This window comes from Leucoraja erinacea, chromosome 6 (genome assembly GCF_028641065.1).
Source record: "Leucoraja erinacea ecotype New England chromosome 6, Leri_hhj_1, whole genome shotgun sequence".
Lineage (NCBI taxonomy): Eukaryota > Metazoa > Chordata > Chondrichthyes > Rajiformes > Rajidae > Leucoraja > Leucoraja erinaceus.
Window position 1 is genome coordinate 58,637,900 of NC_073382.1, and position 12,759 is coordinate 58,650,658.

The 12,759-nt window shown below is 38.8% G+C and overlaps 1 long non-coding RNA gene across 1 annotated transcript; it reads left to right on the forward strand.

Moving 5' to 3' along the window:
- The first annotated feature begins 356 nt into the window (after positions 1-356).
- Positions 357-12,629, forward strand: LOC129698196 (uncharacterized). Its single transcript, XR_008723642.1, has 4 exons — positions 357-2,383; positions 5,127-5,188; positions 7,034-7,120; positions 12,575-12,629. It is a non-coding gene; the product is annotated as an uncharacterized LOC129698196 (long non-coding RNA).
- Positions 12,630-12,759: the final 130 nt, after the last annotated feature.

Genomic DNA, 12,759 nt, shown 5'->3' on the forward strand with positions numbered 1-12,759 from the left:
TTCATATGAAAGTCCTGACATCCCAGTAATCAGTCTGGTGAACCTTCTCTGTACTCCCTCTATGGCAAGAATGTCCTTCCTCAGATTAGGAGACCAAAACTGTACGCAATACTCCAGGTGTGGTCTCACCAAGACCCTGTACAACTGCAGTAGAACCTCCCCACTGCTCCTATACTCAAATCCTTTTGCTATGAATGCTAACATACCATTTGCCTTCTTCACTACCTGCATGCCTACTTTTAATGACTGGTGTACCATGACACCCAGGTCTCGTTGCATCTCCCCCTTTCCTAATCGGCCACCATTCAGATAAAAGCTAATTGCACTTAATTAAATACAAGTTATTTCATGCAACTTTACGTGTCCTCTTACGGGGCTTTGCATGGTTCTAGATTGCCTTTCATTATTCCCTGAAAGTGTGAAAAATCTGCTAGGCTGTATTTTGTTTTATTTGGTTTCAGTCGTATAAAGAAAACACCAGTTGATTGGTGTTCTTTATTAAAGCGGTAAAGTGTATTCAATGTAATTTACTAAAAGTCATTAAATTCAAACTTCAGCACAGATAGAATTGTCCTATTGGATCAACCAGCTGCTGGCATATATGGAGGTTTGGGAAGGAGCGACGTAGTGGGATGGAAAGGGATAATGTTAGGTTTTGAGGCAAAACAACTACCAGTCTTCATCTTTAAAGCATTTGAGTAAATACATGCAAACGGGGACATGCATTATTGGTGATACTTGACCCTCACTATTTCCCATAAAACGTTCTTCTATTCAAAATATAGGAACACAACGATTTAGGGAGCGAAAGTCCAGAACTACTTCCAAAATGTACAAAACGCCTTACAAGCTAATCAATAAAGTCCATAACTGAAGGTTATCATCATTAGTCTTGTAACCTTTTTTTTCAAAAATAAAAACAAAGTTTTGTTTTTGAAAGACCTGGAAGCTGATTCTTTGTATTTAATGAATGGCAAGGCACCCAGTTGTACAGTTTACAATGGTTTACTCATGAAATTGTTTCTGGTTCTATTCCGCTGGCTTGTTTTTAAAGTCCGGCGCGTTCCATTCAAGTGTTCTGATCACAGGTTTCAGCTCTGAGACCACGGGAATCTCGGCAGTTCCAAGAAAAGCAGCATGGAGCAGTCAGCTGTGGCCAAGGGCTCTCATCCTAAACTTGTCAAGTGGTGAGAACGGAAATAGAAAAACAACAATCTCAATATATTCAATAAAAAGGTTTATTTGTGCAGCATTAGCTATAACAAATGTACTTGAATTGCTTTTAAAAATCGAGTTAACTAAATGCATTAGAAATGATAAAAAGTTATATAATGGTCAATTACTTGTATTTTTGGATAACAATGTTTTTAAAGATTTTTTTTTTGTTGCGCACAAAATCCGAATTATGGGTAAATTCAGTGTTTAAACTATAATATTGGCATCATTGGTCCTTAGACATTCAAAGAGTTACAAATAGGCATGCACAGCAAATCAACGAGCCATCTCTACGTTACAAAATATCTTGTAGAAAGTGAAATGATATGTGTATCCCCGGAATAAAACAAATATGTATTTCTATAGTGCAGAACTACATCGGAACGGTTACCCCTCGTGAAATAAAGAATTATTATACATCTCTTGAAACTTGTTTTTTGATTTAGCCCTGGATCAAAAATTCCGCACCCAAATCATGCCCAATTTTTTGGTAATAAAAACAGTTTTAACCCACAGGAAGTGGAGACTCCAGAAGCCGTTATTGTGAATGACGATCACACTGCACGTCTCATCTAGTCTCACTTTCTTTGAATCTGTGAGGACACATACATACTTTTGGTTTCCAGTAGAAAGTAAGCATTGTATTTGCAGGGGGGGTTTTTTAAAAATTATTTGGCCACTTCCATTATTCCGAGTGGAAAGGTTTTCCAACGTTATTTTTGCAATAATGGGAAAAGATCAGGCAAACATATTTTAGGGCACCTGTAAATCTGCAATTCTTCCCGTTTCATACAGCAAGCTATGGCACGGATGTAAGTCACAGATTTGTGGCTGTAATTTCAAGTCCAACAATAGTTTGTATAGTTTATATCACATTATGAAAAACCACTGAAAACTAAAGTGTCATTGCATCTTTATAGAAAATGATCAAGTTATCTCAATATGAGTTTTAATACTTACATTTTTTTTACTGTACTAAAATTCTAATTCCTCATTCTAGCAATGTTTTGTTGAGACATTTATATTGTACTCTCTTTTTTATAGGTTACTTGAGCATTTTTATGTCTGTGAAGGTTGGAGCATTCCTCGCAGTCTCATTTATCAGTTCTACCTGGAATATTGTAAGCACAACAGATTAAATCCAATAAATGCAGCTACCTTTGGAAAGGTATAATACACACAATAAGGCATAATATTTTGTTTTGTATAATAGCTGGTCTGTGATGGTAGAAAGGTATTGATCAAACTTTATAAAACACCAACGGACATGTTATGTATAGATCTGGACACCTTGCATAAAGAAAGATGGTGAAGCATAAGGCTGGGTGCAGGAGTGATTTAGTTGTAGGGATAGACTGAAGAAGCTGAGAATGTTCTCTTTTTAATAGTGGTTATATGATAGATGCATTTAAACAATGAAGTATCTGGACAGAATAGATAGATAGAAATAAAGCTTTTCCATTGACAGAGTGGTCAAAATCCAAAGGACATAGAATGGAGGTGAAAGGCAAAAGGAACAAAAGTAACAGGAGGTATATAACATGTGGTTACAATCTGGAATGTATTGCCAGGGTCTAGTGTTTAGAGCCGCCAAGAGCCCAGGTCTCAGCATTGCCCATTCTCTTCTTTGTTGCTGTAGTCTGCCATCTCCTCCTGACCCTCTCTACTTTATTACATTCACTCATTCTCAACTTCCACATTTTTATATTGTTTCATTTTTACATTTAATTCATGCCACTCTACCTTCATTCCTCACTATTGTCTTGTTTTTTTCTATTTATCTCTGATATGCTCTCAGTTCTAAACAGTGTATACAAAATGGTGCTGGAAATGTGTGATTCTTTGTGTACTCACGTTAATCTACTATTCTTCAACTACAATTGTTGCACTCTTGTATTCGGGTATGATTGTGCTTATGTATAGTAAGATTTTACTGAATTCCATGCAAAGCTGTATCAACGCGTATGCGACAATAAAGTACCATTGAATCTATCTCTCTTGCTGTTCGAACGTGTGAACTTTATCTTGCTGTTCTATTCATAGCTTTCGCTGTCCTTCACATACTCATACTGCCCTATGTCCATTTCATCATTCTTAGGACCCACTCTCTCCTTCTCTCTTTCTCACATTTCTTTATCCTAAACACTTCCTTTGATTTATCTCCACTTGACTTTCAGTTCTTATTGTCCCCTTCTCTCTTTTGCCATTTTAATTAAGCCTCCCCATATTAGGTTATCTTGTTTCACACTCCCTCAGTTTTTATCCACACCTTATCACTCAGTTCTTGTAGTCTCCTGCTCTCATCTGCTCAATATCCTCACACATTGCTCTTCCTATCATGTCACTCGCACTGTTGTATTGCTTTAAACCTATTGATCCATGTTTGGTACCATAATCTTTTAGTTTATCTTCCCTCTTTATTACCATTGGCCAATTCACAACCTTCCCTTTAATTTTACCTGCTCCATTTTTGGGCCACACATTCTTGCCATTTGATCCTTGTTGCCCATCTCTCATTTGTTGCAATGCACTTATCTCTGCTATCATTGTTCACTCTTGCTTTTTGAATCCTGCTGCTCTATGCAATGTTCTCTGCTCTCACTGTTATCACTGCTGATCCATTTACAGATTTCAAAATGATCAAGACGAGAAACATTTTCACCAAAATAAATGTAGCATGAAAGAAAATCTAATGAGCAGGAGTGTAATTAAATGTGTATGTACATACTTTAATACTTTTTGCTTTGTCACATGGTAAAGTACATGCATTTTGTGTAGATTTATTTGTATATATTTGAATGATAAAGAAACAGTAGACCCAGCATCTCCTGTCCATAAGCAATCATTTACTACAAACCACTGTTTCCTACCTTTAAATCAACATTTTATCCAAGCTGACAATGATTCTCCTATTAATTGAGTCAAGGTATTATTAACCAGTCTTTTACATAGTATCTTGTGAAATATATTTTATTAAAATCTAACTGGTCAACACCCTCTACATCACTAACCCCTAGGTTAGACAAGCACTATTTGCCTTTTCTAAATGCTAGCTCTCCTTAATTAATTTAAATATCTCCGAGTCCCTGTTATTTTTTTTTCCGAGTTATTGTTTCTGAAATCTTACCCATCACAATATTAAGTTGATAGGTCCAGAGTCACACTTTCTTGAAGAAGCATTCAATGGCTCAGTGGCGCTATATTTGTCAAATGCAACTGCACAGTGAAATTCTTCTTGCATTTATTACACAGGGTAGAGCCGCCACGTTTTGGCGCCATTTCCAAATTCCAAAGTCCGGTCGGGCCGCATGCTCTGTCATACAGTATTTGCTTCATCCAGCTTACCAGTACCTGCCCCATTTCCACGAAGATACACAAAAATGCTGGAGAAACTCAGCGGGTGCAACGTTTCGGGCCGAAACCCTTCTTCAGACTGATGGGGGGTCCATTTCTACAAAGATTAGGCCATCTTTCACTACCTCTATCCTCGACTACCCTAAGCTACTTGAATGCAATCCATTTGGACCAGGTGACATTCCCACTCTAAACACAACCCGCCTTTCCAGCACATCCTACCTATCATTTATTTATTTCATCCGTGACTTCTGTTTTCTCAGCTACAGCCAAAATTTTGTCAGCATCTCCTTTGTGAACATCATAGCCAACTCTCAAAATTAACTAATATTTGAAGCTAAAACAAAAACAGATATTATAAGCAGCTTACTTGGTTTGATTAAACAGCATTCATTTAAAATGCCAGTGTGAAATGCTGAAAATCTTTAATATGTACTCAACAACTAGAAAGTGGTATATTTAAATCTATTGTAAACTGACGTCTAGAATTAATGGAAGAAATTCTGAGTTCTTAATTGTAGTTTTCATCTATATTACTAATTTTCTTTCTTTCATAGCTCGTTCGTTCAGTATTTACTGATTTGAGAACTAGACGATTGGGAACAAGAGGATGTGCAAGGTATTGAACGAAAGGATAATACTTTAGAAGTATAAATCTGAATTAAAAACAGTAAATGCAGGAAGTACACAACAGGTCAGGCAGCTTCTCCAAAGAGGGGAACAGACTTCATAAATTGTCATGATCTATTGATTATTAGAAACTTGAACATCTAATCACCGATGCTGATATGGCGCTGTTTGGAGCAGTAATGAGAGAGAGGGATAAAGAGAGAAAATAAATGCAACAGATGGGGACCCAGTGGAGAGACTATGCCTGACACGGTTTCACTTCCAAGAACAATTTCAAAACCTATGTCAAACATTTCTATTAGAAAATTGCAAATTAGCAGGCCAATTGCCCATCCTACCCCAATGAGGGATATTGAGTTGAAGGCTTCTCTTCTCACTGTCAAGAACCCATGAGCCTTGCAGTTCTAGGATTTTTTGAAAGAAAAACTTGGCAAACATAATTTGGTACTTTGAGTCCAGATAGGACACTAATTGAATTTTTCTAAATTAATTAATTCATGAAATGTGAGTGCCATTGGCATGTCCGCCACTTATAATTCATCCCTAGTTGCTCCATAATGGTTTGTTTGGCCCTTTCAGAAGACAATTAAAATGCATCCAGTTTGCTGTGGGGCTGGAGTCACATCTAAGCATGGCAGATTTCCTTCCTTGAAAGAAATTAGATAACAAACTATTTATTTTGTCAATCTGGTTGCTACATGGCCACCCTTTTTGAAATTAGCTTTTGATTTTTGAATTAGTTATTTATTTGTTTATGTATTATACCACAGAGGTCACACTGTATGTGTAGTAATATCAAACATTATCAAAAACCTGCATGAAATACTTCTGATTTTTTCTGTCCCTGAGATCCTCTCCCCCGTTCCCAAACCCATTCAATTCCATAACACACTACTTATAGAAACTGTGATTATTGAAATGTCAAGGGGTTACAGAGGAACAAGGCTGTGCACAAATGGAGCATGGTCTTCCCCCAATAAATGCCAAATAAAAGTAAGGTTATTGATGCTTGCCCATAACATTAAGGACACTTGCATTTGCCCTTCCAAACTCACAAAACTGATTTCCCTCACATGACTCTGTGCAGGAAAGACCTTTTCTTTGTTTGTACATGCAACACATGCGCATCTTGTACATGCAACACAATGCCTTGCATCATACACGCAATGATAAACAGCAGCCTGAGAGGCTTCTGTACAGTGCTACTTTAACACATACTTGTATATACAATACAATTTTTAAGTCTTATGCCCCTGTCCCACTTCGGAAACCTGAACGGAAATGTCTGGAGACTTTGCGCCCCACCCAAGGTTTCCGTGTGGTTCCCAGAGGTTTTTGTCGAAAGTGGTTTCAGCTTCTTCTATGCTCCGGCGATTATTTCAAAAAATTAAAAACCGGCCGCAACGAAAAATACGTTGCCGTTTTAAAAATCGGTAATTTTTTAATCGAAGCCGGTTGCGATTCGACCATTAGGGAGACTGACAAAAACCTCCGGGAACCGCACGGAAACCTTGGGGCGGCGCTAAGTCTCCAGAGGTTTCCTTTCAGGTTTCCTAAGTGGGACAGTGGCATTAATGATCAACTTTTATTACAATTGCTTCATTATCAAGGTCTCAATTGGTGTTGTAAACTTGTGTTATGAGTTTCATTAACTTCATTTGATTGTTTACTTAATTTGATTTTTGTGTAGTACCTTAAATAATTTTGCTTAGACCTGTCTAGAAAACACAGATGCATATTAAGGATATTTGATAAGGAATGCAGAAATATATATATAAAATTAAAACGCAAAGTATTTGGTGATAATAAAATAAAAGTAATTGTCTTTTTGTAGATATCACTATGAGGGAATACGCGTGAGACCACATTCTCCTCTGTATGGTCAGTACTCCTCCCTCATGACCAATAAGCAGTTTGAAAGGTAAAGGAACTTGATTTATGAAGAGGTTGATTAAAGTGTGTCTTCAGATGAATTTGAGCATAAAAATGGTACTTTCTTTCTGAGGACATTAAATTGATTTGTAGATTATACCATATTTCTATCCTCTGATAGTGAATTTGTGCAAAAGTTCATGAGAAAATAATTGCAGTGCACTGTAGAGATCAAAGCAGTGAATCAGAAACATGCGATTATTATCTGGCTGAGGATGGAAACGTGTTCTAAGGCACACACATTGCAGTACTAGGTGGTAAATAAAGAATCCGTTTCTTATTATTGAATGACGCTTCCCTTTGCTTAATTAAAACTTTATAAAGATATAAACAAACAGACACACACGTTATATATTAGATGTATTCTACTTTCACATGATTCCTTTCATTTGCAAACACCATGACTTTAAGCTGAATTTGATTATTTAGCTGGTACAGTAGATATCATTAGAATTTAATTAGAAAATAAACTAATGCAGTCGTTAAAATTTATATTTGTGACAAATAACACAAGATAACTGCAAAAGTTTGAAATCATTCATAAGTACGCAAGCATGCTGATAAATTGTAATTTAGTTTAAATCAATAATTGCTGATATTGAAACCTTTTCCAACATATTTTCAATTTTCAGTAAATATTTCTAGCCCCATCACAATAACATCATATATTCTTCCAAAGTTAACATTATTCTTTGAACTGGTAAAAGCCTATAATTTAAATCATAGAATATGTATTATAAATAAATCATATTTGGTTTAGTTTAGTTTAGAGATACAATGTTGGAACAGGGTCTCTGGCGCTGTAAGGCAGCAACTCTTCCGCTGCGTCACTGTGCTGACCTTTATAATTGCAAGTGGCAATTACATTGTTACATGCAACATCATCGCTGAGACAGGTTTATGACCAGCATAATCTCAATTTGTTAAAATATCTGCACACTTGCCAAAAAAAAGAATCCTTTGGTATATCAGGCATGCTCAGCACCCACAGCATCACCATCTAATTGGCAAAGGTGCTGAGGTAGCAAACTCAATTTCAGAATGATTGATTTCAATTGATTTTATTTGATAGTGAATCTGTTTTAATTAGTTGTTGAACTATTTTGGTGAGGAAAAAGACACAACAACGTCAGTGTCATTATGGACAAATTATAGAATGGCACTAGTAATAGATGAAAGTAATAGTGTTATGATCTTCTGGGATTTCTGCATATTAAATCAACCTGCACACATTTCCAAGAAATTCTGAAGTATATTCAATGAAAAATGATTTTTCACAGGTTTATGACATGTCATGAATTACACAACATCTAACAAATTTGAGGATTGGTATATTTGGAAATTACTCCAGCAATTTGAGGATATTTTGCATAAACAAGAATTTCCTTTTTTTTTGCACAGGATTTATGAGCATATCAGATGAAAATGTACCTCTGTGCAAAATGGATGTCATGTTTGTCTGCACAAAATCTATCTATCTATTTCTATCTATCTATCTATTATTATATAAAACTCTGTGGCTGCCGCCTGCCGTCCGTCCGTCCGCTGCCTTTCTGCCTTTTGATTCGTTGACGGCTGCTCCTTCCTATCAGCTTCCAACACACTTCAAAACAAAGTTGCAAGACAGGAACACTGAACTTTTCACCTCAATGGGATATCACAGCAAGTGCTTCAACAGGAGGGGGAGGGCCAATTGGTATTGCAATTGGAACTGCTGCAGCAGGCAGGGAGGTGCAATTGGATTTTTTTTTCAATCCACTGCTGAGGGAGGCAGGGGAGTGCTGGAATCTTATATTTGGGAACGGCTTCAGTTCCGTTGGAGGAGACGGGTGCATGGTGGAATATTGGGTTGGGGGATCACACCATTGGGGGAGCATCTGCACTTGGTCTAATATATTACTAAAAGTCTGTTCTTGACCGGTATTGGCCATCTGTGCTGCGATTTCTGAGAGAACACCGCCACCTATGGCGTCATTTTTGGCCACCTTGCTCAGAACCCCTCTCCGCCGCATGTGTGCTGAGGATTTTTCCCGTCGATTAAAAATGACAGAGATATTAATACTTTTACAAAATTCCCCATTCTCTCTGCTGCCCCCGCTGGCGGCAGGGGGGAGGGACTATAAAACCAGGAAGTGGTGTGCCACACAGCCTCTTCAAGATGGAGGAAGGCAGAGGGTCACGTTTTCTGAGCTGTGAATAACACTGAACACATGTCTACTCAAATGTAAGTGCCCTTAGTGGTTCTAAAATGCTTGCAGAATGTGTCTATTGGTTCTAAAGCTTGCAAAAAATGTCTATTGTTTCTAAAGCTTGCAAAAATTGTCTCTATTGGTTCTAAAGCTTGCAAAAAAAGTGTCTCTATTGGTTCTAAAGCTTGCAAAAAAATGTCTATTGGTTCTAAAGCTTGCAAAAAAATATCTATTGGTTCTAAAGCTTGCAAAAAAATGTCTATTGGTTCTAAAGCTTGCAAAAAGTGTCTATTGGTTCAAAAGCTTGCAAAAAAATGTCTATTGGTTCTAAAATGGTTCATACTAGCGCTCCAGAAAGCTTGGCTTGGGTGTGTCTTGAAATTGAAAGGCACCACTTACTGCAAATGGTGGCATGAAGTTGAAAGGCACTATTACTGCAAATGGTGGCTTGGGAGCTTTGGCTTGAAGTTGAAAGGCACTATTACTGCAAATGGTGGCTTGGTTGCTTTGGCTTGAAGTTGAAAGGCACTACTTACTGCAAATGGTGGCTTGGCTGCTTTGGCTTGAAGTTGAAAGGCACTGCAAATGGTGGCTTGGGTGTGGCTTGAAGTTGAAAGACACCACTTACTGCAAAAGGTGGCATGAAGTTGAAAGGCACTACTTACTGCAAATGGAGGCTTGAAGTTGAAAGCACCACTTACTGGGTGGCTTGAAGTTGAAAGGCACTATTACTGCAAATGGTGGCTTGGTTGCTTTGTCTTGAAGTTGAAAGGCACTACTTACTGCAAATGGTGGCTTGGGTGTGGCTTGAAGTTGAAAGGCACCACTTACTGCAAATGGTGGCATGAAGTTGAAATGCACTACTTACTGCAAATGGTGGCTTGGGTGCTTTGGCTTGAAGTTAAAAGGCACTACTGTAAATGCACTTACTTCCTGTTTGCACTGTATATTGATTTTAGATAAAACGCTACCACTTACGGCTGTGATTTTTGGCCATCTTACTCAGTCCCCCTCCGCTGAGCAGATGCAGAGAATTCTTCCCATCAATGAAAAATAAAAGTGTTATTAGTTTTTTTTTTAATGTTGAGAATCTCTCTCCTGTCAATCACTCCATGAAAGCCACACCTTTTCCGGTGGGGGGGGATCACACCAGTGGGGGGGGAAGGGGTTATAAAACCCAGAAATATAGGTGTGGGTCAGTCTCTGCAAGATGGAGGAGGGAGAGGTCATGACTCGCTGTCTTTAGTGGCTTTGCACCCTACTTCAAATGGTATGAAACTGCACTTGAATTTGGTGGCCTTGCACCCTGCTAGAAGTGGTAAGAAACTGCACGAATTTGGTGACCTTATACCCTGCTTGAAATAGAATTTCAAGGATTAGCCGTGAGTCAACTACCAGCCCACCAGCCGTGAGTGAGTGAGTTGCCAGCACAACAGGCTTGATTGACTGAGACGCCAGCCCAAGAATCCATTTGGCGCACAAATTGCATATTAGCCCTCTGGAAACCAGTCCCTTCTGCCCACAACACCCATACTAGCGCTATGAAAGCCCCCCCCCCCCCCCCCCAACTGGCCACCAATATTAGAATTGGAGGAGAGGCGGAATATTGCATTGGATGACCAGCCCTCCTGTGTGATGCTGGGACCCAACGGGTCCCACTTAGTCTAGTATATTACTAAAAGTCTGATCTTGACCACTTCCTGTTGTTCTGTATATTGAGTTTAGAAAAAATGCTGCCACTTACGGCTGTGATTTTTGGCCATCTTACTCAGAATCCCCCTCCGCTGCACAGGACAAGAGGATTTTTCCCATCAATGAAAAATAAAAGAGTTATTAGTGTTTAAAAAATGTTGAGATTCTCTCTCCTGAAGGCCACGCCTCTTCCAGTGGAACTATAAAACTCGGAAGTGTTGAGTGCCTCAGTCAGTCTCTGCAAGATGGGGGAAGCAAGAGGGTCACGTCTCTCAGTCTGAGCTGTGAATAACACTGAACACATGACTAACTGTGAGTGGTTTTACTGACATGTCAGTGCTCTTAATGTGGTTTGAAAATATAGTTTGGAAATGCTAAAGCTGTGTTGCCTTTGATTTGGAAATGCTAAAGTAGTGTTGCCTTTGATTTGGAAATGCTAAAGTTGTGTTGCCTTTGATTTGGAAATGCTAAAGCTGTGTTGCCTTTGGTTTGGAAATGCTAAAGTTGTGTTGCCATTAGTTTGTAAATGCTAAAGCTGTGTTGCCTAATGTTGCCTAATTAAAGTTGCCTTGCCTAATTAAAGTTGTCTTGCCTAATTAAAGTTGCCTTGCCTTCTATATAACTAAAAGTCCTGACCACATCCAGTTTGCGCTTTATATTGATTTTAGAAAAAAACGCTACCATGTACGGCTGTGATTTTTGGCCATCTTACTCAGAGTCCCTCTACGCTGATCAGGTGCTGATGATTTTTCCCATCGATGAAAAATAAAAGTTATTAGTATTTAAAAAATGTTGAGATTCTCTCTCCTGTCAATCACGCCATGAAGGCCACGCCCCTTCTGGTGGGAGAGGGGAGGGACTATAAAACCCAGAAGTGTGGGCATGGTTCGATCTCTGCAAGATGGAGGAGGGAGAGGTCATGGCTCGCTGTCTTTGGTGGCCTTGCACCCTGCTTGAAGTGGTATGAAACTGCACTTGAATTTGGTGGCCTTGCACCCTGCTTGAAATTAAATTTCAAGGAAGAGCCGTGAGTCAACTGCCAGCCCACCAGCCGTTAGTGAGTGAGCTGCCAGCACAACAGGCTTGAGTGACTGAGCCGCCAGCCCAAGAATCCATTTGGCCCACAATGTCCATACTAGCCCCCTGGAAACCAGTCCAGCTCACAACACCCATACAAGCGCTAACCCCCCCCCAACTGACCACCAATATTGGAATTGGTGGAGAGGTGGAATATTGCATGGGTCCCACTTAGTCTAGTAATTAACTATAATTTACTTTGGAGACACAAGAGATTGCAAATGCTGGAATCTTGAGCAAAAAACTCAAGTACTGGAGGAAATTTTGTGACTGGAGAAACTCAAGTGCTGCAGGAAGACATTTGTCCATTTCCCTGTACAGATGCTGCCTGGCCTGTTGAATTCCTCAAGCATCTTTTGATAGAAAATACTTAATTGGCTTAAAGGATTTTGTATTCCTGTGACGGTGAAATATGCTCTAATAATACAAGCCTTTCTTTAGCATGACAATGTTGACATGTTTTCCTTTTGTTTTCCAAATTCTAGCTTAGACTTTTCTAATTTGGAAGGAGAAAGTTTATTTACCATCAGTAATAAATGCAGAAAGGTTTGTAAATCAAATAATATTTTGTTATTAGTTATTAGTATTTAAAAATTGTTGAGATTCTCTCTCCTGTCAATCACTCCGGTAGGTGGCGCGGCTCTGGCCAGCAGCGGCCTCTGCAGCCTGT